The following is a 27,966-nucleotide window of genomic DNA, read 5'->3' as shown; positions in this document are numbered from 1 at the left end:
CTAACAGCGTTGTGGATCAGTTTTGAAGAGGATGATAATTACTAATGCAAACTGATGTGACAAGCTTTATCGGAAGATTAGGAAGCGAATATAAATTGTAAAATTTTTAACAAATGTCGTGCACTGCATATTTTAGTTTGTTGTCTGTTTGCGTGAAAGTTAACGCAAAGTAAGACTATGTTGAGAGGTTAGGGGGGTCATTCTGAAAGGTGTAGGGGGATGGACTGAACAGAAATTACAAACGAAAAGGGGTCAACATATGAGATGGTTCACTTTCCTACAGACCACGATGATAGACACACTGATGTGAGTTAAGGTTTAGTAACTCGTCGCGAGTATAGCAGTGAATGTGATAATACGAGAGATTTTGTTCTCGTCTGGTAACCTAAATAAATTACAGTGTTATTAGCCCCCAGAAGACTAGATGTATTAAGGACACACGTATGGCAAAATGCGTTCTTGTTTTTAAGCACATGTATCTCCAAAACTATTACAGCTAAAATAGCAAAACTTGAGACTACTATGTAGAACATAATGATTGATAATCTATGAAATTTTTGTTTGAAAATACGCATCAACATATATTTGATTAGGACTTGAATTTTTAATTACCATTGATTCTATAATGTAACTTTTCTCGTAAACCATTCAAGCAATAAAACTTCAATTTAACGGTTTAAATCCACATAAGAGGCTAATAAAAACTGTGGAACAGATTTTTGTTTAAAGTCATAGTCACTTTGAAATTAAATTTTCAGTTTTGTGTTACCCAGGCCTGCTCTATTCTTCTCAAATTTTAAAGGAGAACTTATCTCAGAGAAAAGATAACGGAAAAGTACTGTACAGGATTTTTCAGTAAGTAATTCTTCAGAACTATGCCAAATTTCAGGATGTTAGCTTTTATAGTTCCTCAGAAAATGTATATCACAGCTCAAAAAAGTCAATTTACGGCAATTCACATTTTTATTTCAATTTTTGATAATATTGCCATACCTCTAGTGACCAGTGCTGTCCACAGTCATTATTTTTATTCTTTTCCTCGTTTTCCTGGAGTAATCTCTTCAAAATGGCTCAAATGGCTCTGAGCACTATGGGACTTAACAGCTATGGTCATCAGTCCCCTAGAACTTAGAACCACTTAAACCTAACTAACCTAAGGACATCACACAACAAATGGCTCTGAGAACTATGGGACTGAACATCTGAGGTCATCAGTCCCCTAGAACTTAGAACTACTTAAACCTAACTAACCTAAGGACATCACACACATCCATGCCCGAGGCAGGATTCGAACCTGCGACCGTAGCGGTCGCGCGGTTCCAGACTGACGCGCCTAGAACGGCTCGGCCACAACGGCCGGCCATCACACAACACCCAGTCATCACGAGGCAGAGAAAGAGTAATCTCTTCCCCTGCCTCCTTTACCCAGCCAACTTTTGCATTTTTTTCTTCTGCTACCTGAGCTGTGGCCAGTTGCGCTTCATCGATGCTTCAGAATATCTTCAGTGTAAATCCACGTGGATGCAAGCGTAGTCTCTGCAGTCACTTATAATCCTATCTACATTTGCACTGTTGAACACTAGACAGGCATCACATGCAACTATCTTCGCCAGAATTTAGGACACAATATTGTTTTTGGACAATACTCTTTTTGTAACTCTCATTTGTATTATGAGTGTTCCAATGTACACATTTTTTCGGTAGTTCAGGACTGGCTAGATATCTTGAAGTTTGTTTTATAAAATCTAAAACATCAAGTGGCAAACCATGGGAAACTCAGCAACAACATCCACTAATTTTCTTCTTCGAAGAACTCAGTGAATTTGTCGAAAATTGTTTTCCACACTTAGGAGCAGCATCTGTAACGCCGTTATTAAAATTCCATGTACCTTTTACACTTTAAATTAGATATTTATTCACTATTTTGAGTATGCATCCACTGTTACGATCCATTCCGAGCAAAACAGGTTGACATACGCAAAACTAAAAACTGTAATAAGTTGGTAGCACGAACTATTAAAAAAACACGTAAATGAAAGAACAAGCAAAGATAGTCTTTCTCACAGCCTTCTAGACTCCTCTGCAGTTCGTTTCGATTGTGTGAACATAAAACTAATGCACATAAAATTTCTAGCGTGGATTACAGTATAGAAAGAGGGGGCGTAGCAGGAGCAGACGCCCAATCAAACTTTTTTAAAACTTATTTCTAGTCAGGATTCGATTATGAAACTTTGCGATGGTGTTCTTAAAGAAACAATCTAATAAATTCCACAATACAAAATCTATTTTTTCGCAATTTTCTCCTACATCTGACTTTAAGGGTTTAAGACTGCTGCCGGTCTCACCGACCTCAAAGTCGTGACACTGTAATTGCCTGACAAAGTGCTGTGTTGTGTGTGTGAGCAGATGATTGATTAATCAATAATAGCATCGGTACTCATATTTAAACACATTATACGCTATGAAACGACAAATGTTTACTGAACGTTCTGTATGTCAGTTTTCTTCTACTCATAGCGTTGTATTACCGTAGCGTTGTATTACTGCAGTTTAAGATGGCTGCCTCTGCAATGCGCAATCGCAAATCCATTTTATTTCTGTGTCAAAAGTTATACGACAGCAGCTGATCGGTACGTGCCTCACACGCCCACGAATAGTCCACAGCGGAAGACAAACAACAGCAGCAATAAAAATGAGTACACAACAACGGGCGTTCGACTGAAATCGTCCGATTAAATATGGCGCGAATGTAAACATTAGGCTACGCTACATGTAAATTTCTTAAGACAACCTTTTTTTTTAGGGCTTCGCCAGCTTACAACCAAACTGTCACCTTTCAACGTAACCTACACCTCGAGCCATGCTACGGTACTGGTCGATCTGTCACCACAGCCAAATCGTCCGGTTTCAGCCGAACCGTACTCATTTTAGCAACTCATCAAGTAATAAAACATTCCCCCTCTCATATCCTCTACGCACACAGCGGCCTGCACCACCTATCACTCTAGCCATGAGGTAGGCGGCCCACTCTTCTAAGCCTACTGTCGAATTCACCGTCAATTAAAACTGAACTCATCTTAAAATATTACTCTCTCTGCAAGTATTTTTGTTTGTTACTGAGCAGAACAATTACGCTCTTACAAAACTCTTAATATACGTTGGAGATCTTGGATTCGACTGTTAGGTGTTAGGCACTTATTATCATAGTATAAAATATGGCTGAGCACCGCAGACCACACGAATAACTGATTCGCGCCGCAGTTTTACCACCACTGTTCTACAGGGTCTAGGCGCGTGCTAATAGATGAAACACTAAAGATTACTTATTCAGTAAATATTGTTTCCTAAACTTTATGGTAGCACATGTATGTTCTCGCTTCCAGAACTGAAATGTCCGCTGCCTCGCCGGATTACGACATGCCGTCGGTACCAACAGCTCTCGAGAATGGCCTATAATACCGAAATTGGCCAGTCGGGTGCAAATTAATAAAGTAAATACTTGTTAATTAAGCGCAGCTGGAATGAAACATTGAAGGCTTATAGGACATGTGTTAACACATTATGGAATAACAGAGAGAGCTGTAGAGGACAGAACCTGAGGCGGTAGTGTGAAACTCAGGGATGAAGAGGCTGTCATAGTTAAGAAAGTCGTGGCGTACCTCATGAAAAGAATCGAAAGACTGAAGCGGACGAGAAGTTAGTAAGTCTTAGTTCCATGGAGTATAACAGAATTTTTTTGCTGGTTTTTCTTAAGTTGGCCTATGCAAACGATACATTATTTTAAGCTGCGCTGCCTGGTAGTCAGTTGTTCAGTGGATGAGAACTGTCGTAACTATTCTGGTAATAAACCGTGAATTTATTTGAAAGTGTAACAGCTAATGGGTGTAATATACCTTTTCAGTTGTTTTGTGGAATACCGCTTCTCTGAATGCCGTAATACACATTTCTGACGCCCTCTGTCAGCTTTACAGTAAGTTCCCGCGAACAGGGCATACAGTACATTTTTAACACGATTTGCCAAGACTCTGTGAAACTAAGGAGCTTTTGTGATTTATCGTCCACATTTATTGAGACGACTTTACTAAAAACGCGATTATTTTTTAGAGAACAGACGAATTTTGTTTGCATAAAAAGACCTTTGCATGGTACGGACTGAATTCAATTTGAATGTCACTGAAACTTTTAATTCCGCGACAAGCTTTTGACTTCACCTCCTCGTACTGCTTTGTATTATTTTGCCGTACATTTCATTAGCTTCGTAATTAAAGAAAGCTCGGCAGAATCAAACGCTGTCACATAAGTGCAGTTCCAGCCAACCTACTTTTAAGAAAATATAATTAAAAATTCTGTTGCTGTCTAACGAACGATCTCTGTTGCTTTTGCCTTCTGAAATAACATTAATTTTTTGAAGGTGGAGAATTCACTTTTTTCCCACGAACATTTGCGCCGAAAATCTCGAAAAACTCTCGTACGAATTCTTGTAAAATATCTGACTGATCAGCAGAGGTGAAACACCTTCTTCTAATTTTAAATACCAGCCTTTCATCAAGTATTCCGTTTGCTTTCCGCCTCGGCGGTATCCACTTCTTGCAACAGACATTAAAATGTTACCATTTTCTAACGCCTGTGAAGTTATGGGACCTTGTTATATTGCCAGCTGACTTATAGACCATTCTCTTTCTGCCGCGAGCAAACAGTAAATCCTTAGATTACGTTGCGCAGTTAGGAAAAGCCCTCCACGTTTGCCAGCAGCGCTGTCAATTATCGATAGAGTTCGCATATGGCGTATGTAATTTTAGTAGATGTGATGTTGTAGGAGCAGCCCTTTTGAGTAATTGTTTGCCGAAAGATGTAGCTGCTGAATAGCTTTCACGGGGTACTTTGACCATAGAAAAACATTTGGACGTTGGAGGGCCAGTTACATATAATCTGCGGTCGCGACCTCGATTCCAGTCCACCACCAACAATGGAGGGTGAAGCCTTGTCAATGCCAGCCATTCAAAAATCATCGAAAGACGTCGGCCGAAGGACCAGAGACAGAAACCAAGAGGCAGTTTGTCAATAAGTGACCACGAAAGCCTTAAAGATTTGATACTGTGACGCTATCCGACACCGCTTGCCATGTATGCTTTTACATTCTATATCGTTTGGAACGCTACATAGCAGCGGTTCTGCAAAGCATGCATTCACCATTTCTTATTAAATTATCGGAGATCTACGGCACCAGATGTCTACAAACAGGTTACACGGTTCTCGTAAATTACGGGCCAGTGGTATGTGGGAGTGGAACTGGCGCCCGATAGCGTTCCGGGTGAGAACCATTTGGTTCGCATCAGGCGAATTTCGTGACCAAGACATCAACATGAGTTCGCTATCATGGTCCTTAAACAACTGTAGCAAGTTTCTGGAGCTATGACGCACATGGGCAATTATCCTGCTGGAAGATGACATCGACCCGAGGGAAATATAAACCACGAAGGGATGCAGGTGGTTCGTATAATGTTCTTCCGTTCCCCATTCCATTACCACACATGTCCAATAAAGCCCAGGTGGATATCCCCCACCACCCAGCGTCCGCCTTTGGCCTGGATGACATTACGAGGTGCGGCTAGAAAAAAACCGGACTGATGCTGGAAAAAACATTTATTTACAATTATTTACAATTTCATGTTATCTCCTTCAATGTACTCTCCTCCTCGGTCTCTACACCGCTCCATACGAATTTTCCACTGTTCATAGCAATGCTGCAGATCATTTTCGGTAAGTCCATACATTACTTCCGTCGCTTTTTCTTTTACTGCTTCAACAGTCTCAAATCTAGTTCCTTTCAAAGCTGACCTGACTTTAGGGAAAAGAAAAAAGTCACAGGGGGCCAAATCAGGTGAGTAGGGTGGATGATCTAAGATGGGAATGTTGTGTTTTGCCAAAAACGTCTTCACTGACAACGCACTGTGAGCTGGGGCATTGTCTTGGTGAAGGATCCATGACTTTTTTCTCCACAAATCGTTCCGTTTTCTCCGTACTCGCTCACGTAGGGTAGCCAGGACGCTAATGTAGTAATGCTGATTCACTGTTTGTCCCTCTGGTACCCAATCAATGTGCACAATCCCTTTGATGTCAAAAAAAAACAATCATCATTGCCTTGAATTTCGATTTTGACATTCTTGCTTTTTTGTCGTGGAGAACCAGGAGTTTTCCAATGCATCGATTGGCGTTTAGTTTCGGGATCGTAAGTAAAAAACCACGATTCATCGCAAGTAATAACATTTTGTAAGAAGGTGGGATCACTTTCAATGTTTTCCAGGATGTCAGAACAAATCATTCTTCGGCGTTCCTTCTGTTCAATTGTGAGACACTTTGGAACCATTTTTGAACACACTTTGTTCATGTTGAAACTTTCATGAAGAATCTGCCTAACACTTTCCTTGTCAACTCCTGTTAACTCAGACACTGCTCTGATTGTTAAACGGCGATCTTGTCGAACAAGTCTACCGATTTTTTCAATATTTGCATCAGTTTTTGCTGACAATGGTCTGCCAGTGCGAGTGTCATCACTGGTGTCTTCGCGGCCATCTTTAAATCGTTTAAACCACTCAAACACTTGTGTTCGCGATAAACAATCATCGCCGTACACTTGTTGTAACATTAGAAACGTTTCACTTGCAGATTTTCCTAGTTTGAAACAAAATTTGATGTTAACACGCTGTTCTTTCTGTACACTCAACATTTTCCGACGCACAGACAAAACGTCAACTACTTAAAACAGACGCCACGGGCAGACTGAGTGCAGGAGGCAGATGAAACGCGAGCAGTAGGCGGAGCGAGAGTCACATGACAGGCCACGCGACTTGCAGCCTTATTGCATTCGTTTTATTGTTTCACCAGTACTAGTCAGGTTTTTTTCTAGCCACACCCAGTCTCAATGATTCCGTCTCTGGATCTACTTGGGAACACCACAGAGCGTATGACAGTAACCCCCAAGTTCGGCAATGTGCACTGAACAGGGTATTGTGAAGCACTTTTGCCTGCACCACCACTTACTTCGCTGTCAGATCTGCCACAAGTTGCTCCCATCCTACTCGTGGTTGTCATTCGACCACTTTTCCACAGATGCCCACGATAGTACCACATGAATAGTTGAATAGTCGACCATCTTCCCACTTCCCGAGATAATCGTTCTCAGGTCCAGGCTGTAATAATCAACCCTTTGTCAAAACTTCTTCTGTCAGCCGATTTCGCCATTGATCACCATTATCGTCGCTATATTCAGTTGCTAGACGAATGAAGCACACAAAGTTTCAGGAAAATACAGGAAAACAGGAATACAAATCCCTTAGGAATGAGAAAACAGGAAGTTCAGAACTGCCAACGTGAAATGGCTGCAGGAGAGATGTGAAGAAATCGAATAAGAAATGGTGGTCGGGAAGAATGACTCAGTGTAGTCTATAAAATAGCCAAAGCAGTCTCGAGTGAAATTAAAAGCAAGGATGATGACATTATGAGTGCAATGCGAATTCTTCTGTTATCCGCAGAAGAGATGACAGATACATAGAAACGGGTCAGTGATGGACTCTATGAGTGTGAGGGCTTGTCTGACGACGTGATAGAAGTAGAGTCCATAAAGGTGACATAGGGGATCCAGAATTTGAAAGACCTCTGGAAGACTTGAGAGTAAATGAGACAAAAAGGAATATAAAACACCCTTCGGAATTCCTAAAGTTATCGGTGGTAGTGGCAATCAAACATCTATACAATGTAGCGTGTAGAATCTACGAGACCGGTGGTGTACCATCGGACTTTCGGAAAAATATCATTCACACTGTTCCGAAGACAGCACGGACAGATAAGTGCTAAAACTGTCGCAGAATCAGCTCAACAGTCCATGCACCCAACTGCTGACAAGAATAAAATACAGGAGAATGGGAAAGAAAACTGGGGATGTGTTAGATGACGATCTGTTTGGCTTAGGAAAGGTAAAGGCAACAGAGACGAAGTTCTAAAGTTGCGCTTGATAATGGAAGTGACGCTGAAGAAAAATCAAGACATATTTAAAGGATTCGTCGATCTAGAAACAGCTTTCGACAATGTAAAATGGTTCAAGATGTTCGAAATTCTGAGAAAAACAGGGGTAAACTATAGGGAACGACGGGTAATAAACAACGTATACAAGAACGAAAAGGGAAAAATAAGAACAAACGACCAAGTGTTCGGATTTGAAATGGTATAAAACAGAGATGCAGTTTTCGCCCATACTGTTCAATCTACACAGCGAAGAAGCAATTACGAAAAATAAAAGAAAGTTTCGGGAGTGGGATTACAATTGAGGTTGAAAGAACATTAATGATAAGATTCGCTGATGACTTTGTTATCCTCGATAAATACGAAGAAGAATTACAGAACCTGCTGAATGGAGTGAATAGTCAAATGACTGCAGAATATGAATCTAGTAAACCAGAAAAAGACAGAGATAATGAGATTTTCCAGAAACGAGAATAACGAGGAATTCAGCCTCTAAATTGGTGATCCATTTCTACATCGACATCTACATGACTACTCTGCAATTTACAGTTAAGTGCCTGGTAGGGGGTTTATCGAACCACATTAAACTCATTTCTCTACCGTTCCACTATTGAAGAGCGAGAAGAAGAAGCGAACACTTAAATCTTTCCGTGCAGGCTCTGATTTCTCGTATTTTATTTAATGATCATTTCTCTCTACGTAGGTGGGCGCCAATAAAATATTTTCACACTCTGAGAAGAAAGTTGGTTATTGAAATTTCATGAGAAGCTCCTGCCGCAGTGAAAAACGCTTTTGTTTTAATGAGTGCCACCCTAACTCATTCCCCGCAGCATCACATATGTGATCGTTCCAGTCTAAATTATTCGTAACTATATTCCCTAAGTATTTAGGTGAGTTTACAGTCTGTAGGTTTGTTTGATTTATAGTGTAACTAAAATTTAGCAGATTCATTTTAGTATTCATGTGGATGACTTCACACTTTTCGTTATTTAAAGTCAATTACCTCTTTTTTTCACGTCACAGATATCCTCTCTAAATCGTTTTGCACTTTGTTTTTATCATCTGATCACTTTACAAGACTGTAAATAACAGCATCTCCTACAAACAATCTAAGAGGGCTCCTCAGCTTGTCTCCTAAATCGTTATGTAGATCAGGAACAACTGAGGGCCTGTAACACTTCCCTATGGGACGTCAGATATTACTTCTGTTTTACTCGATCATTTTCCGTCAGTTATTACGAACTGTGACCTTCGTGATAGGAAATCAGTAATCCAGTCATACAACTAAAACGATACTCCTTAGGCACGCAATTTAATTAGATTCCACTTGTGAAGAACAGCGTCGAAACCCTTCTGGAAATCTAAAAATGTGGAATAAATTTGGCGTCCGCTGTCGACAACACTCATTACTACCTGAGAATAAAGAGCTAGTTGTGTTTCAAAAGAATGATGCTTTCTGAATCCGTGTTGGCTATTTGTCAAGATGCAATTTCTGAGGACGCACGTATGAAAGACAACATTCTACGGTAGTGAAACATGGACAGTAGGAAAACCGTAACAGAGGAGAATCGAAACATTTGAGATATGGTGCTACAGAAGAATGAGTATGATAAGATAAAGAATGAGGTAAAGAATGAGCAGGTTCTCTGCAGAATTGGCGAAGGAAGGAATATATTGAAAACACTGGCGACAAGGAAAACGATGATAGGACATGTATTACGACATCAAGGAATAACCTCCATGGCACCATAGGGTGCTGCAGAGGGTTAAAACTGCAGGGGAAGACAAAGACTTGAATACACCCAATAAATAATTGAGGTGATTGCGTGCAAGTGCTACTCTGTTATGAAGAGTTTAGCGCAGGAGTGGAACTCGTGGAGTTCAGAAGACTGATGACTCAAAAAAAAAAAATCGTCGATAAAAGAATTCTAGATTCGTCTATGTTTCGCTTATACGTTACGTCAACGGGAGGCATCCAGTCCCGTGATCTATAGTGGTCGTAATGTTTTGGTTCGTCATTGTAAATGTGCGTACTACAAATTGTTCCAGATGATTTTTAGAGTTCCGTGTCTCAGTTTATACAAACGGAACCTTTATAGGGTTATTTTGTTGTCCGTATGTCTGCCCATCTGCTAAAACCCCCTTTTCTCAGTTACGTGTAGAGAGTTGGAATTTATCACATACTGTGGTCTACGGGTCCTTGGTGGAGTAAAAAAAAAATTAAGGTTCCAGATTAATGCACTTTTGTCACGCATTTTGATACTATCTCATCGAAACCTAGATGGACTATCTATATACATAAAGTTTGTACATAACCCTCGGGGCACGAGTCCACTCGAAGTCGGCGGTTTTTTGCCTCCAGCACACCGTAGTCATCAACAAGGCTGAGAATTAGGTTTGAATGATTGGAAATGGTGAAAGTCTTGCCAAAAGCTGATATATCAGTGCAGAAAATACAGAAAGAATACTGCCATAACACCGATCCTTCAAACATTGGTCTTTCCACCGGTTGGGGGGTCATTCACATTTGGGTATCCCGTTATATCCCTCATTCACAAAAGGCAAATACCAGGACTCTTCCTTTGAAAATATCGGTTTGTATAGAGCTCGACCTTTGTCCATTTGTTTCTTTTCGTCTCCAATAACAAACCTAGTGCCTCTGTTTCATTGCGTTTTTCTTAATAAATTTTCAGCTTCCATTAACCCTGCGTTATTTTCGGACTCATTGCATTTTAGATATTATAGAGATAAAAAACCGCTCATAAAAACCTTACTGGAAACGAGAAACTCGATGGTGGCGAGACCAAAGTGTTGATTGAGGGTTCGGTTAAAGGGAAAAGAAGGAGGGATTGGGGGTCACGCTATTCGGTGTCGCCCACCTAGAGGTAACTCTCACCTGTCATTTAACCTGTCACAGATCTCTATGTTTCAGTAATAATTTATTTTATTTATTTATTTATTTATTTATTTAACCTGGCAACATTAGGGCCATCAGGCCCTCTCTTACATCTAACCAGGCATTCTACTTATTTTACATTCATATGTTTTAGTAGGCATGTTAAGCTACATCTAGTATAAAAAGTGAAATAAACAATTTGAAAGGTACACCTGGAAAAATACATACATATAGAGTTTATATTCTTAGATCACAAGTACTGTTATAATGACAAGAGACTGAATAAAATGTTTTGATTTAATAATTTGTTTACATTAATGGTTACTTAATCGCTTTCCAAAAAAATTCAAATCGCAGATATACCGTATATCATTTGAAAAACGTTCGTCCGGAAATTTGAAAAATGGCTCTGAGCACTATGGGACTTAACTTCTAAGGTCATCAGTCCCCTAGAACTTAGAACTACTTAAACCTAACTAACCTACGGACATCACACACATCCATGCCCGAGGCAGGATTCGAACCTGCGACCGTAGCGGTCGCGCGGTTCCAGACTGTAGCGCCTTTAACCGCTTGGCCACCGGAAATTTGAAAAAGAGAATGAGCAACATTAGGAATGTATGAAAAACATAGTTCACTTACTGATGAGAGGCACTAACTATATGTAATTAAAAACTAATTGTCCGTAACAGTCAACAATTTAATTCGACTAGAAGCATAATATTCTGCTCTTGTAAATTTATGTACTAACGAATCTATCGCATAAGTATTAATGTTCCTTTGAATGAAATGTAATTGGGGATTTTATTTTTGTTCCAGGTAATAATCTCTACGAAGTCCTTTACTACGTTAAAGACTCGTAAGTAGCAATAACGATTAACGACTCTTTAGCTACTTTCATTGCTGACAGCTTAAACTCGCTTCCTCTATTCCATGACCATTAAAACTTTCGAGTGAGTATCAGTGTGATAAATATATTCTTTTCGTATGTTTTTCAGTTTTTCATTGGCAGTAGTGAATTTTGTGGAAGAAATGAGGGCAAAAAGTGGAAATAAATTACGAAAAATACGCACATAATTAGAAGATGAGAACTCGTGTACAATGCAAGCTTTATCGACGAAACCACAATATTTTAGGCAAAAATATTTACCATGGACCAAAAAACAAGAAGTATAAGGGAAATCTGTCTTGAAGCACACTTGAATCCATGATTCATTTCGGATGTGGAGGGGGTGGGGGATGGAGCTAGGGTGCAGATTTAGTTACTGGCTCGCTTTCATATTCGACCTCCTCCTCCTCCCCCCCCCCTCCCTCCGCCAACCCACAGTTATAACTTGCGCCTACTTAATTTTAACATGAGAGTGACACCTATGATTTTAATAACAATAGCAGTAAAATATATAAAATATTTTATATGATGTTATTTTGTTTATAACTTTAACATAACTTCTACATATTGCAATTCAAGATGACGTTAAAATCGTTCTTCCAAAACACAGACTTTTACGTGTGCCTAGCAATCGATTTAAGAAATGTAATAGCAACAGTCTCTTGTAAGTTTTACAGAGCAATAATTTATACTATATCAAGTCGGAGGGTGCATTCCAATGATCATTATTTCCATTAAAACTGTGAGTGTGAATACATTTTTGCAGACTATAGTTGTGCAAGCGTATGAATACTGTTTCTTTCACTCTGTTCTGCCTATTTTCGGGAGATATCACTCTTTCTGCTGTTTCATTTTTTTCCCTCGGTAAAGTACCGTTTCCCTTTCGTCTGGCGTTACGAGACTTGCTGTGGTTTACTGATTCTTCCTGTAGACTCATGAACCTTATCGAAATTTTTGTTGGCAGCATCTATGGTCAAACTGAGCACAACTTATCAGTGGGTGCCTTTTCCTGGCTACAATGACATCTGCAGCCGGGCTTCATGATTACCTACGTGCTCAAGCACTCAGACAAGAAAATAAAAATCAGCCTGTATTTAACATTTTCTAGAATTATTCCCATTTTAATGACTCTAAGTTTACTTAACTCTCCGACCTTAAGCTGATCAATACACGTAAAAGTATAAACGATTTTAGTAAAATGTTCATTGTGTTGAAGTATGTCACGTTTACCCATGAACTACACCTTCCACCCTCCAATTCGCATCGGCGTCTGTTGAGAATAGAGCGCTCCCGACTATTTCAAACGAGAGCGAGTGTTAAACGTCCCCTGTGGGATAGGCAACGCGCTACACGGAACTGTTGGTTGGTTTGCCGGTACGCCTGTTTGTGGTATGCATGTTAATTCATAGCTCGCTTAAAACTTTCCCACAAATTTACTATAGTAAATTTAATTTCGCTTTTCGTTAGCAGCATTCTTTCCTGTTAATGTGTTCGCTACCACGCTTTGCGGTGACAGGAAGTCGTGGGTCGAGGTCCTGTCCGGCCACTAATTTCATAGGAAGTGCCACACCGCCGCGGACACCGGGTCCGACCACACGTCGGATATTTACGGAAGCGTGCTCTGTTTGTCACTTCAGCTGCATGCGCCCGCCCGCGACAAAACCGCAGGCTGATATTACCCCACCAGTCGGCGCACATCGGCCGCATCGGAATTTCCGTACAAGATTCATCTGTCCTGCGGTTTTATTCGTGATGCCAATTTCCTGTCTGCGGCTCTCTGTGGAAATGACTGCCTGGTTAATTATTTTTCATGCGTATGTGGGTTACTCCTGCATATGAAACCGGCTTTGTGACGTGCACGTTAATTTCCCTTTTGTTTTTGCGCTCTACTGGCCGTCGGTAGCAGCCATTTCTGTCAGGTCGTAACGATGACGTTAGTTAGATGTCTGAACTTCTGTTCCGTGGAGTTATGGTTGCTTTTCAATAAATAAGAGCGTGCCAGCAACATTCGAAAATTAATTTCCGTAATTGTTCCGTACATTTCGAGTGAATACTGGCAATTTCTCGCAACAGTAGTATCACACGAAAAAAGTATCTTACATTGAATGGTAATATGTTGGTCGCCGTTAGAACAGCAGAACCGTGAACGTGGCAAGCAACAAACGTCAGACTGCCATGAATTATTGAACATGCAGATCATTATTTCAGTGCAACCGTCCAAAGTAGGTAAGAGCTATCTACGGTTCCATTCAAAAGTAATTACTACATGTGTTAAGAAACTTATACCACTGGGAGACAAAACGATCAATTCCCGTTTCGAAGAATGCTGTCGGCCGCAGACGGATCCACATGCGCACTCACTCTTGCACTTCCTCGTCCGAGTGAAACCGACGTCCTTGCATGTCTTCCTCCACGTCGCCAAAGATGGGAAAAGCACACGGTGGAAGACCCGGGTTGTACGGAGAATGTTGAAGCGTTTCCCAATCAAATCGCTAATTGGTAGCCTTCGTCCGATTGGAAGTGTGGGGTCGGGCGTTATCGTGGAGCAGGATGATTCCGTCCGGCAGTATTGCTGGGCATTTTGACTTTATGACACGGCGCAGTTTTTGGAAAGCTGCGCATTGATTGTGGTTGCACGGTCGAGGAATTCGACGAGCAGAGGGCCTCTGCAGTCCAAGAAGAATGTCATCATGACCTCACCGGAACTCGTGTGAACAGCTCTGGTTTCCTTGTTGGGCTGAGATGTTGGACGTTTCCACTGTTGGCTTTGCTGTTTGCTCTCGGCCTCTAAATGTTGGCACCATGTAAAGTCATAATTACCTGCTTCTCCGACTGGACCGTTGTAAACGTAGGTAGAGTCCCTCGAAGGTGGAACCACACTTTGCAAGAATTGTGAAGCGCCATAAAGTCGAAACGCCAACGACTGCTGTCGAATGGAATCGTCGTGTTGCACGATAAAGCCCGACTCTACAGTTCCAATCGAATGAAGGTTAGGCTTCAGCCGTTTGAACCGTGAATTTACTTTCAAAACTTTTTCTTAAGAATTAACTTTATTTACTAGCGATTCATCAAGAATAGTAACACATTTAATCACACTATGTGATCGTGGAAGAAGTTGCCAGGGAGTAACTGATGAAATCAAAACGAAATTGCTTTTAAGAAACGTGAATTTTATTCCTGAAAGCTTTTTTAAAAAGAAACAGATTTAAAATTATAAGCAGAAAGCACCCTCTAAATATCAATTTACAATTTATTCAGAGGCATAAAGAAACAAATTTTTGAGTGTATGAGCTTTCGGGCTGAGAACCTTGCCGCTCCGTTTTGATACGGCCGTAGTCACAACCGCTCACAACAGCCTCAGAAAGACTACACAGGTGCAAATCTGCAACACATCAAATTACCTTAAAGTAAAAGTTTTAACAATTCACACAAGCACACAAACTATGCACCCCGAAGGAGGGATGGAAATGGTACAAAATACTAAAATTAAAAGATTAACTTGCCACCGAAGGTGCAACTTGATTTTAACTTCTAAGAAAAGCCTTACGGTGGAAGGGTGGCAACTTTATATACTAAAATGACCACTTAAATAATAGCCCATGAAATGCAATCTTACATAAAATTATACAAGATTGGCCAAACATGCTCTACAGTACACATATATCGCCTCTCAATATGACAGGCAAGATAAAAACATATTTCAGGAATTAGGCCGTTACACTTCAAGCAATAAATTCGTTAACACACCGAATCCGACAAACATGACAGAGGCAGCTATTAACGTACGGCAGATTGATAGGGAGATTACCGAACAATCCGAACCGCAGGTTGCTCTAACCCGCCCTTACTCCACAAGGGAAAAATGGACCATCCAAATTCATAAATAACCACCTTCCCGCGGGTGGGCAAACGGAGAAGAATGGTGGGACGACCCCAAGCAAAACGGCTGGTGACCTCACCAAGAAAACAAGTAGAATTTAACAAGTAAATGAAACAACACATCACCAATACTTAACTTGTAATAAACTGCGATTTATGGCGAAGACCTGGCGCAGCACCCCCAAAACGCTCTCCCGCACCGTCCGCTGCCGGCCACTTCAACGGACGCAGGAAGGCGCGCCGATCTCCCGTCGCACGGCGTCGCAGCTCGCACCGGCCAGACCGACGTCGTGGGTTGACTCCTGTTGCTCTCGTGTCGGCCGCGAAGCCACTACCCATCGCTATACGGAGCGGCCCACTGGACTCATGTGGCGACCTCACATGCGCCGACACTTAAGACGGACAAGTCATCTTGTGTCCCAGTGCGCGACCGACCAACCGATCGATCCAACCGCCAATGACCGTTTCCTGAGCAACTCGAGCAGACTGGCGACCTAACGCGCAGACTCAGGTGCAGGAACTAAGGCCCCGACCGGGTGACCACTCGTTGAGTTCTCTCACTGCGCCACAAATTCGGTCGGACGAATGACAGACTAGAAAGCTGGGAACGAGAGACTAACCCCAGACTGACTCCAGACTCACCCGACTGACCATCCGGCGAGGTCATAGCGCCCCTTAAATGCACGTGAACAGGCAACCTTTCCCCTTCCCCACCAGAGGGAGGCACCAAAACTGCGATTGCCACAGCGGCGCCACCGACAGAAACGGAGGGCGACTGCTTCACACAACGCGCTGCGGCGCGCTCTTTTTACCACGGCTCACCGTTTTGTTCGAGAACTCTGCAACATCCGCCGTACAGCTCGAATCTTTCACCGTGTGCCTTTTACATCTTTGGCGACTTGAAGAAAGACATGCGTGGCCGTCGGTTTCACTCGTACGAGGAACTGGATGCGGTTGTGGATCCGTCAGCGGCCGAAACCGGTCTAGGAAACAGATGTCGATCGCCTCGTCTCCCAGTGGTATAAATTTCTTAACGCGTGAGGTGAATACTTCCGAATGGAAACATTCCAAGGTCTTATTGTGGCGGGTGTTCGGTTTTTATTTTTAAGTGCTCTTTACAGTTCTTTCTTCACAACCGAATTCCATCTTCAGATTACGGCGAGGTATCTTAGTCATTTATAAATGCCTAGATGGCAATGTTACAAGTGTGGCGTCAAATATCATAAAATACATCCTATGTCAACCGTTAATTTTCTCTACATAATACAATCGTCTTCCAACTTTTTGTTTGAAGGCGCTCAGTACACCGGTGACAGAACTGGAATAATGGAAAAAAGGATAGTAGAAAAATCAATTCAAATAAAGTCCTTTTGGTAATTAGCCGACGACATTATGGAACAGTAGAAACAGTTTTGTACCGATCTTTCTAAGATATTTGGAGTGGTTCTCCTCAGGATGACGAAACTGTAATGCCAGTTACTCAGGACGAAAATTGGAAAAAAATGTTGACTTACAGAGAGCGAGTCAACTTTTTTCATATGGCTAGTAAAGTGAACTTCAACTATGGTGCGAATACTGCAGAACATTCATTTTAATAATTCATGGTTGGTAAATGACAATCTACATTTATATCCTTTGTAGATTTAGAAGAAGCTTGTGACAACGTTGACTGGATTATGCTCTTTGTAATTTTTAAGGTGGCGGTTCTGAAATTTAGGAAGCCAAAGGTTATCTACAGTTTGCACGGTATCCAGACTACGGTTGTAAGGGTAAAAGGATACGAAAGTAAAGCAGCGGTCGAGAAAGGAGTGACACAGTGTTCTAACGTAACGCCTATGTTGTTCTATCAGTGTGTTCAATAAGCAATAAAGAAAAACAAAGAACAATTTGGGATAGCAACTAGAGTTCAGGGAAAAGAAATAAAAACTTTAAGGTACGCTGATGACATTCTAATTAAGTCAGGGACGATAAATGACTAAGAGGATCAGTTGAAAAAGTTGCATAGCATGTTGAAAACAGGTGATAGTAAGAGAATTAAAGTGCGATACAGTAAACGTGATTGATGAACTTTACTTTTTAGGCAGCAAATTGGCTGGTGATGGCCGAATAATAGTAATGAAATCGTTGCTGAAAAAAATGTTTACATCTAATATAAACTTTCTGAAGGTATTTGTCTGGAGTGTAGCCTTCTTCGTAAGTGAAACGTGATTGACAAACAGTTCAGGGAAGAAGAGAGCAGAACGTAATGAAATTTGGTGTTGCAAGAGAATGCTGAGGATACACGGGTAGATTGAATAACTAATTAAGAGTTAGAGAATCGAACTGATAGGAGTTATGAGGCATGAAGGTTACAGGATACAAATTGTAGAGGGAGACTAAAGATTGGCTACAGTTAACAGGTTCCAGCAGATAGATGAAGAGGCTGGTGCGTGGTAAACCAGTGTGCAGAGTTCCATCGAATCAGTCTTAGCACTGGAGACATAAATATCACCACCACGAGCACCGCTACCATCAACATCAAGAACAACAAGTGCAGTAATATCTCCATGTATTAAAGCAAAACTGCTATATACAGTCTAGCTGAGCCAGTTAGAAACATCCGCCGTGCGGTCTAAGGCGACTTGTCACGGCCCGTGCTGCTCCCCCGTCGGAGGTTAGAGTCCTGTTTCGGCATGTGTGTGTGTGTTGTCCATAGCGTAAGTTAGTTTAAGTAGTGTGTAGGCTTAGCGACCGATGACGTAAGTAATTTCGTCCCATAAGACCTTACCACAAATTTCCACTTTCCATTTAGAAATCCTAGGAAACAAAAAGAATTAGGTACCAAGATTGAAAATTGTATCTAGATAGCTTTGTGGGAAGAGACCTAAAAGGCAATTACACATATTATATTACTGGGTAAATCGACGTGTAGCTCTGGTGGTGGCGGGAACAAACAGACACTTTTCAGCTGAAAATAGTTCTCGTTGTTATCTCGGAGTGCAAGCACAGAAAGTGATTGCAGAATCTGACTTGGGGTGAGCCATGACAGCTTGTGTTAATACCGTTACGTTTGTTGACTATAAGAAGTAAGAAGGAGTGACGGTGGTGACGGAAAAGCTGACGGAACGGGCAAATGAGTAATTAAGCAACAATTCCTGCGGTTGAAAGAAATATGAAACAATACGAAAACTTCATACAGATGTACTGGGTTGTTACAGTTAAATTTTCGCTATTTGAACCAGTGTAGATGGAAATCTTTTTATAGTAGGGATACTCGACTTTACAGCAATAGTGTTCAGACTGTAAGCTGCAGGACTTGCATTGTTAGCAGCCGCCGGTACTCGTACGGCGACGTTAGGTTGAAACGCAAGCACCAGTGTCCATTACAGTTGCAGAGTGTCAACATGGGTCTGGACAAGGTGAGCAGAGGTTTACTCGTAAAGCTTTCTTATCAAAATAACAGCAATAGTGCTCCTGCTCTTCGCTAGTATCGACGCGTTAAAGGAATATGGAGAGGTGCTCTTTTCGCACCTGGGATGAAGAATATGATTTGAATGTTGGAATTAACTGGGGATGTCGAAATTGCTCCTTGGAGAGCCCGACTGCCAGTTGCGCCACAAATTATTCACAAAGTTACTGTTGTCGTGGCTGAGAATGCTGGTTGCAGTGTGCCATCTTCGAGCAGTGCACGAAATTCGAAATGGGCTACGAACAGTTGTGAAATGGAAAATCTAGGCTGTAGTGTGGGCAGATGGTCGTTACATAGAGCAACTTTTGTAACCTAGAACTTAAACAGAGTACGAAAGGAACAAATGTTGCCGTGTCCTGTGGGAATTAAAATGTATTTCTTTCAATGGTTTATTCGTTATTCCTCCTCCGATTTCCTTACAAATGTTTCCACGAAGTTTCGTCATCCCACGATAACTTATTTTCCATGGCGCCCTGTCAAGGAGCGAAAGTTTAATTGCAATCATCCTGTATATTTAAAGAATAATACAATTTTGCATAATGAGAAATTATACATTACAAAATAAAAACACGAATCTTGATGAACCAAATAACGTATGAGGAAAACAAATATTAATCAGACAGGAAAATGCACTAAACACTCTACAAACAGATGGGACGGCAGATCCGAACTGAAAAGCATTGAATGACATGAATGTCATCGAATTACTTATAAAAGAGAGAGAGAGAGAGAGAGAGAAACAGAAGTCTATTAATGAGGTAAAGTATACGCGAATCCACTGTAGTCAAACACCACAGTGAACATTTCTCAGCCACAGGAGGGTTCCTCCAGAGGTATTGTGGATGTCTGTAATTCCTCCTCCTTTGAAATCGCAAATTACACAATTTAAAACAAGATCCATAGTTATCACTCACAGGAAGGTTCACCCGAAAGCGATGGCCGAACGCATACCTACCTCCCAGTTCTAGCGGCGACAAAGAAATAGAAGGGACAGTCTATTACGAACCAGCCCGGAGAAAGATATAAGGACGTCTAAGATATACTCGTCTTTCAGCATAGAGGAATTGACTAAAGCGAAAGGAAAAATACTCAAAAGAAGTGAAACTTACTGGCAGATTAAAACTGTGTGCCGGACCGAGACTCGAACTCGAAACCCGAGTTCGAGTCTCGGTCCGGCACACAGTTTTAATCTGCCAGCAAGTTTCACATCAGCGCACACTCCGCTACGGAGCGAAAATCTCATTTTGTATTCAAAAGAACTTCACGTATTTATCATACAGGTGTGGGCTTCAAGGCTAGCAAGGAAACTCAGAGAGCATTTGGTTTTAAGAGATGGTAGAAAAAACGAGCCACGGGTGCTAACGTGACGAAGTAGTTGAATAAAAGAAAAAGAAAACATACTACAGCTCATTAGTTTTTTTCACGAAAAAATTAAACATCGGAATTAAACCAACCAGAGGTTTACTTAACTTAAACAAGGATTCATATGCAATACAACAGGTGTATCCAACCCGTGATCCGTGGGTCGCATGCGGCGCGTGGGCTGGATCCATGCAGCCCAAGAAGTAAGCGTCTATCACACGATCGATAAAAAAATGCATAAAATTCTTTTAACGAAAGTTATGATAAAATACCTATTTTCAGTTTGCAGTTTGAAACTCTCACCTCACCTCCGCCATGCGACCGATCGTCCCTTTCTCTGTCTCTGTCTCTCTCTCTCTCTCTCTCTCTCTCTCTCTGTCTCTCTCTTTCTAGTATTAATTGTATTACATGCGGCTCAAAAATAGTCGTTTTCTTCCAATGTTGCCCAGATACGGCGAAATGGACATCTCTGCACCACACAGTACTTGAATGTTGTCACAGTGTTAGTGTGTGAAGAGTACTGTCGAACAAATATGCCGGTCAGTGATTAATTGTTGCGCTATGCTGTACTTGGTAGCGTGTGCGTGTGCGTGTAGCGTGTGCGCAAAAACTGGAGTGAACGCCGTTACTGCCTTCTCCTCGCCGTTCCCGGGCATAAACACATCGGATCTGCCACACAGACGTGGTCCTCAGTTAGCTTTGCCGAGTAATATTTGATTCCATAGGCTTCTCGCAAAAGTCAACATTCCTGGACAACCCTTCCAAGTTTTTCCTCGCTCTTTGGCTTCGCTCTGTCTACGGGATGCGTGGGGCAAGGGGGAACTAGAGGGGTAGGAATAGCTCTGGGCTCAAAAGGAGAAATGCGGGAGACGCCGGAAAGAGACGGCAGCGAGGCGACTTCCCGGCGGCGCCTCCGGCGTCCTTGCGGAAGTGTCTGTCGGCTGGCGAGTCGCGCCCGGCAGCTGCGGCCAGCTGCGCCCCCGCTCGCCTCGCCTCGCCTCGCCTCGCCTCGGTGGGCGGTCCGGCGCTGGCGGCCTGCCTGACAAGTGACAGTCTGTGGCAGTCAGCCGCAGCCTGCTCTGTCTCTTCGTCCAGCCGCCGCGCCCAGGTATTCAGTCGTCCCTCGAGACGACGCTGTGGCGCCGTTGTCTTGCTGGTGGAGCGTTTCCTCAGAAACAAAGTCTGGAAAAATACATCCATACAAATTACAAAAATAGATGTACGTATACAGGGTGTTACAGAAAGGTACGGCCAAACTTTCAGGAAACATTCCTCACACACAAACAAAGAAAAGATGTTATGTGGACATGTGTCCAGAAACGCTTAATTCCCATGTTAGAGCTCATTTTACGAGGGCTATCCACAAAGTACATTAGGTTTTGGAATTAAAAATAAATAAAGTATTGGAAAATTTTTTTATTATATACAGATGAAAGCCACACTTAAATACTACTTTTTCTACATAGTTGCCATTTAAATTAAGGCACTTATCGTAGCGATGGACGAGCTTGGAAATTCCTTCGTCGTAAAATTCGGCCGCCTGCGCCTTCAACCACGTGGTTACCTCTTCTTGAAGCTGTGCGTCGTAATCAAAACGCTGCATAGCCAACCACTTCTTCATTGCTGGGAATAAGTGGAAGTCGCTCAGTGCCAGGTCGGGACTGTACGGCGGATGAGGAAACAACTCCCACTTAAAAGATTCGAGAACTTCACGAGTGGCATTTGCCGTGTGCGCCCGGACGTTGTCGTGAATCAGCAAGATCTTTGAGTCCAACTTTCCCCTGCGCTTGTTTTGTATTGCTCTTCTGAGGTTGTGCAGAGTTTGGCAATACCTTTGAGAGTTTATTGTAGTGCCTCTTTCCAGGAAATCCACAAAAATCACACGTTTTCTGTCCCAAAAGAAGAGGTAACCACGTGGTTGAAGGCGCAGGCGGCCGAATTTACGACGAAGGAATTTCCAAGCTCGTCCATCGCTACGATAAGTGCCTTAATTTAAATGGTATCTATGTAGAAAAGTAGTATTTAAGTGTGGCTTTCATCTGTATGTAATAAAAAAATTTCCAATACTTTATTTATTTTTAATTCCAAAACGTAATTTACTTTGTGGATAGCCCTCGTAGTTTCGTCAGTATGTACTGTACTTCCTCGATTTACCGCCAGTTGGCCCAATTGAAGGAAGGTAATGTTATCTTCGGTGCTTGTGTTGACATGCGACTCATTGCTCTACAGTACTAGCATCAAGCACATCAGTACGTAGCATCAACAGGTTACTGTTCATCACAAACGTGGTTTTGCAGTCAATGCAATGTTTACAAATGCGGAGTTGGCAGATGCCCATTTGATGTATGGATTAGCAAGGGGCAATAGCCGTGGCGCGGTACGTTTGTATCGAGACAATTTCCAGAACGTAGGTGTCCCGACAGGAAGACGTTCGAAGCAATTGATCGGCGCCTTAGGGAGCACGCAAAATTCCAGCCTATGACTCGCGACTGGGGAAGATCTAGAACGACGAGGACACCTGCAATGGACGAGGCAATTCTTCGTGCAGTTGACGATAACCCTAATGTCAGCGTCAGAAAAGTTGCTGCTGTACAAGGTAACGTTGACCACGTCACTGTATGGAGAGTGCTACGGGAGAACCACTTGTTTCCGTACCATTTACAGCGTGTGCAGGCACTATCAGCAGCTGATTGGCCTCCACGGGTACACTTCTGCGAATGGTTCATCCAACAATTTGTCAATCCTCATTTCAGTGCAAATGTTCCCTTTGTGGATGAGGCTTCATTCCAACGTGATAAAATTGTAAATTTTCACAATCAACATGTGTGGTCTGAGGAGAATCCGCACGCAATTGTGCAATCACGTCATCAACACAGATTTTCTGTGAACCTTTGGACGGGCATTGTTGGTGATGTCTTGATTGGGCCCCATGTTCTTCCACCTACGATCAATGGAGCACGTTATCATGATTTCATACGGGATACTCTACCTGTGCTGCTAGAACATGTGCCTTTACAAGTACGACACAACATGTGGTTCATGCACGGTGGAGCTCCTGCACATTTCAGTCGAAGTGTTCGTACGCTTCTCAACAACAGATTCGGTGACCGATGGATTGGTAGAGGCGGACCAATTCCGTGGCCTCCATGCTCTCCTGACCTCAACCCTCTTGACTTTCATTTATGGGGGCATTTGAAAGGTCTTGTCTATGCAACCCCGGTACCAAATGTAGAGACTCTTCGTGCTCGTATAGTGGACGGCTGTGATACAATACGCCATTCTCCAGGGCTGCATCAGCGCATCAGGGATTCCATGCGACGGAGGGTGGATGCATGTATCCTCGCTAACGGAGGACATTTTGAACATTTCCTGTAACAAAGTGTTTGAAGTCACGCTGGTACGTTCTGTTGCTGTGTGTTTTCATTCCATGATTAATGTGATTTGAAGAGAAGTAATAAAATGAGCTCTAACATGGAAAGTAAGCGTTTTCTGACACATGTCCACATAACATATTTTCTTTCGATGTGTGTGAGGAATGTTTCCTGCAAGTTTGGCCGTACCTTTTTGTAACACTCTGTATATCTATGTTCCACAACCTCTCCTAGCCGGCCGGGGTGGCCGAGCGGTTCTAGGCGCCACTTTCTGGAACCGCGAGACCGCTACGGTCGCAGGTTCGTATCCTGCCTTGGGCATGGATGTGTGTGATGGCCTTAGGTTAGTTAGGTTTAAGTAGTTCTAAGTTCTAGGGGACTGATGACCTCAGATGTTAAGTCCCATAGTGCTCAGAGCCATTTTTTGCACAACCTCTCCCAAACTGCTGGACCGATTTCAACCAAACTTGGTACGCATATCACTTACTGCCCGCAGAGAACGACTGTCGAATCAGTGGGGGTGAGGAAGCAGAGTAGCCCGCGACGCGAGAATACCCATGTTATGTTATGTTATCCGGGGACCTAGAAACGATGGAGAGGCTCTGTCCCCGCCGCAGCCGCAGTGGTCCACAACCCCACGACGACTACCGCAGTCCACTTCACCCCTCCGCCGCCCCACTCCGAACCGAGGGCTATTGTCCGGTTCGGCCCCCGGTGGACCCCCCAGGGAACGTCTCACACCAGACGAGTGTAACCCCTATGTTTGAGTGGTAGTGTAATGGTAGTGTACGCGTACGTGGAGAACTTGTTTGCGCAGCAATCGCCGACATAGTGTAGCTGAGGCGCAATAAGGGGAACCAGCCCGCATTGGCCGAGGTAGATGGAAAACCGCCTAAAAACCATCCACAGACTGGCCGGCTCACCGGACCTCGACACAAATCTTCAGGGCGGATTCGTGCCGGGGACCAGGCGCTCCTTCCCGCCCGGAAAGCCGTGCGTTAGACCGCACGGCCAACCGGGCGGGCTTAGAATGCCCATACTTCAATTATTCAGTATTTGAGAATGAGACCACTGCGAGACAAACTTTACACGTAATTTCGTACCTGTACGAAACTCTTTCTCGCTGAGGACCCCCTCAAAATGATGAAAGGCAAAAAGTTTCTCACTTACATTTCTGCTGTTCCTGCAGTAAAATTGCCACATGAAGCATGACGTATATCACTGAATGTACCAGAAATATTACATCATTGCACGACACTTTACTCAGAAGTTACGAGGTCATAAACACTGAACGCGTGAATAACTACCGCATCACCTAAGACGTTTAAATTTATTACTTCGCAAGACTTTTCGCAGACAGTATCCACACGTGTCACTGAATGTACCTAAAAAGCTACGTACATCATTGTACGACACGTAATACAGGAGATATTACGTCAAATACTGAGATGCGTGGAAAAACGTTTCAGTCTATTACTTCTTTCTTACTAACTCTATTCGCACAATTTCCGCAGACAGCATGCACCTAGCAAAATATATCGTAACACGCAACATAGTTCAGGAGATATGACGTCATAAACACTGACATGCGTGAAAACTGCGCATCATGCATGACGTTTTAATTAATTACCTCGTCATTACTAACTCTATTCACAATATATTTCACAGACAGTAGGTGCGTATATCACTGCAAAATTATATCACTGTACAGCACACAATTCAGGAGATACGGTGTCGTTAACATTAAGTTACGTGAAAATGAAACTGCAGGGAAAAATTCGCTAGGCATACAGACAAAATATGTCTACAAATACATCTGAAATGTCTTAAATATATGCAAAATGTATTTAACGTATGTGTATACAAGCAAAGCCACGACTAAAAATCCCATCCTGAACTTCTGAAACGATTTCAATCAAATTTAGTACACATATTAGCTACAATTTGGAAAGAAGTACTGCAGGGGTAAAAACCACCAGCCTCCTATTGGGGTGAGTGTTATAACGTGGAGACGCTTCGGAGATGGCAGATAGCGAGGGGGAAAGAGAAGATAGGCACAAACATGAGGAGGAGGAGCAGGAAGATGAGCCGGCCGGAGTGGCCGAGCGGCTGTAGGCGCTACAGTCTGGAACCGCGCGACCGCTACGATCACAGGTTCGAATCCTGCCTCGGGCATGGATGTATGTTATGTCCTTAGGTTAGTTAGGTTTAAGTAGTTCTAAGTTCTAGCGGACAGATGACCTCAGAAGTTAAGTCCCATAGTGATCAGAGCCATTTGAACCATTTTTGAGGAGGAGGACAAGGAGAAATGAGCAGACATAGCGGAGGCGGGAATGGACAGAGAATGGGGAGAGGAGGAGATGTGCAGATTTTCTGGGGAAAAGGGGTGGGGAAGGTGTAGGAGGGAACAGAGAGAGGTTGTAGTGGAGGTGATGGACAGGTACAGGGTGGGGGGTGGGGGGGATGGATATACAAAGGAGAGAGGAGAAGTGGCTAAAGGGAGGTGTGGGTAAAGAGAGGGGAAGACGAGATGGAGAGAGAGAGAGAGAAGGAAGGAGAAGATGGACAGAGAGACGAAGGAGGAGTAGATGGACTAATAGAAGATTGAAATAAATAAACACCCGGGCAACCACGTGTTTCTCAGACAGTACTTCGATGACACCTCTCCTTTACGGTCGGCAGTGACCTTACACAGAATTAATTTAGTGGTAGCATTATCGTTTACTTTTTCATCCACACTTCGATAGTAGTTATAAAGAGACCGACAGATTTTTGTTTACCGGACAGATACTGTAGCAGGAGCGCATCCAAGAACTGATGGAGGGTGACAGGCGGGGTTAGGACAACACACAGTATATATTTAGTAAATGCGTTTATATGTTTACATACATAAAGGGTGATTTCGTGATAATGATATGAATTTTCAGGGATGATGCAGAGGAGTAAATGTATCAATTTCAGGTAAGGAACCCCGGTATGGTCACGACCGAATCAAAATTTACAAGCGGAAATCGTCCTGGTATCTCTGACAGTGGGCTTCCACAGCAAGCTCTTTGCTTTCAGTAGTTTAGGACGTGATAGTATGGACCCAAAAAAGAAAAGAATGCCCAGTAAACATGGTCTCTTAATTAATACCTTAAGAGACGTCAACAAGTGTTCATGTTTGCTACTGTGAGACACATCTCTTCTACTGAACAAATGATCATAGCTCTTAAAATATGCATTTTAGAATCTTTGTTTACTTGGCTCTGAGCAGTATGGGACTTAACATCTGAGGTCATCAGTCCCCTAGAACTTAGAACTACTTAAACCCAACTAACCTAAGGACATCACACACACCCATGCCCGAGGCAGGATTCGAACCTGCGACCGTAGCGGTCGCGTGGTTCCAGAGTGAAGAGGCTAGAACCGCTCGGGCACACCAGCCGGCTTTGATACATACTACTTCCTCACAAAATATGAGAAGCAAAGAGTTTGCAGTAAACAAGAGCCATGGCCAGAGCTATCAGAACGATTTTCTCTTGTACCTTCAGACTCGGTCGTTTCCTGACCACGGTCACTCATCTCAAATTGATACATTTATATTTCCCCACCATCCGCGTAATTTTGTAGTATCATCACGTAATCACTCGTATGTTTGCAAATTTCTCAGTTATGTTTCGGAGACTAAAACAACATAGAAAACAGGGCACTCGAAAATGGCTTTAGAAAACTGCAGGATACTTTTGAGTTTCTTGCAAACGTTCATGGGCTTGCGTTATCCAACCAGGTAAAGGCCCACGTTCACGCTTTTACCATACCTGCTGACGAGAGCAAATCCGACATGGTTCATGAGTCTCCAAGGAGAACATACAAATCTCAGGAAATTGAGTAACCCGAGAAAGAGAGGGAAATAATCCCCCCCCCCCCCTCAAAGACACACACATACACACACACACACACACACACACACACACACTGGGAAAATGTAAAATACTTATTTACTCGAATGTAGGCAAAAATGAGTGAATGAGTCCCATTATTTCCAAGCCTACATAACCAAAGTCTGCACACCTGTGTTCACAGTCGCTGTGCTAAGTGAAATTCTGCTTATGATGAATGC

At 42.6% G+C, this 27,966-nt stretch overlaps 1 protein-coding gene across 3 annotated transcripts in view; it reads left to right on the top strand.

Annotated features, from left to right (window-relative positions):
- The window catches only part of LOC126237234 (Ig-like and fibronectin type-III domain-containing protein 1), a 1,152,289-nt gene that overhangs the window by 49,454 nt on the left and 1,074,869 nt on the right, over nucleotides 1–27,966 (top strand). The window contains exon 2 of one of the 3 annotated variants that reach the window (XM_049947128.1): nucleotides 11,735–11,774. The exons of the other annotated variants lie outside the window; for them this stretch is intronic. The gene's annotated coding sequence lies outside the window, so the exon portion shown is untranslated. The remainder of the gene's footprint in view (nucleotides 1–11,734; nucleotides 11,775–27,966) is intronic. 3 annotated transcript variants of the gene reach the window in all.

The sequence above is a fragment of the Schistocerca nitens genome, chromosome 2, assembly GCF_023898315.1.
Source record: "Schistocerca nitens isolate TAMUIC-IGC-003100 chromosome 2, iqSchNite1.1, whole genome shotgun sequence".
Lineage (NCBI taxonomy): Eukaryota > Metazoa > Arthropoda > Insecta > Orthoptera > Acrididae > Schistocerca > Schistocerca nitens.
The sequence above is the reverse complement of the archived record's forward strand: the minus strand, read 5'-3'. Positions and strand labels throughout refer to the sequence as shown.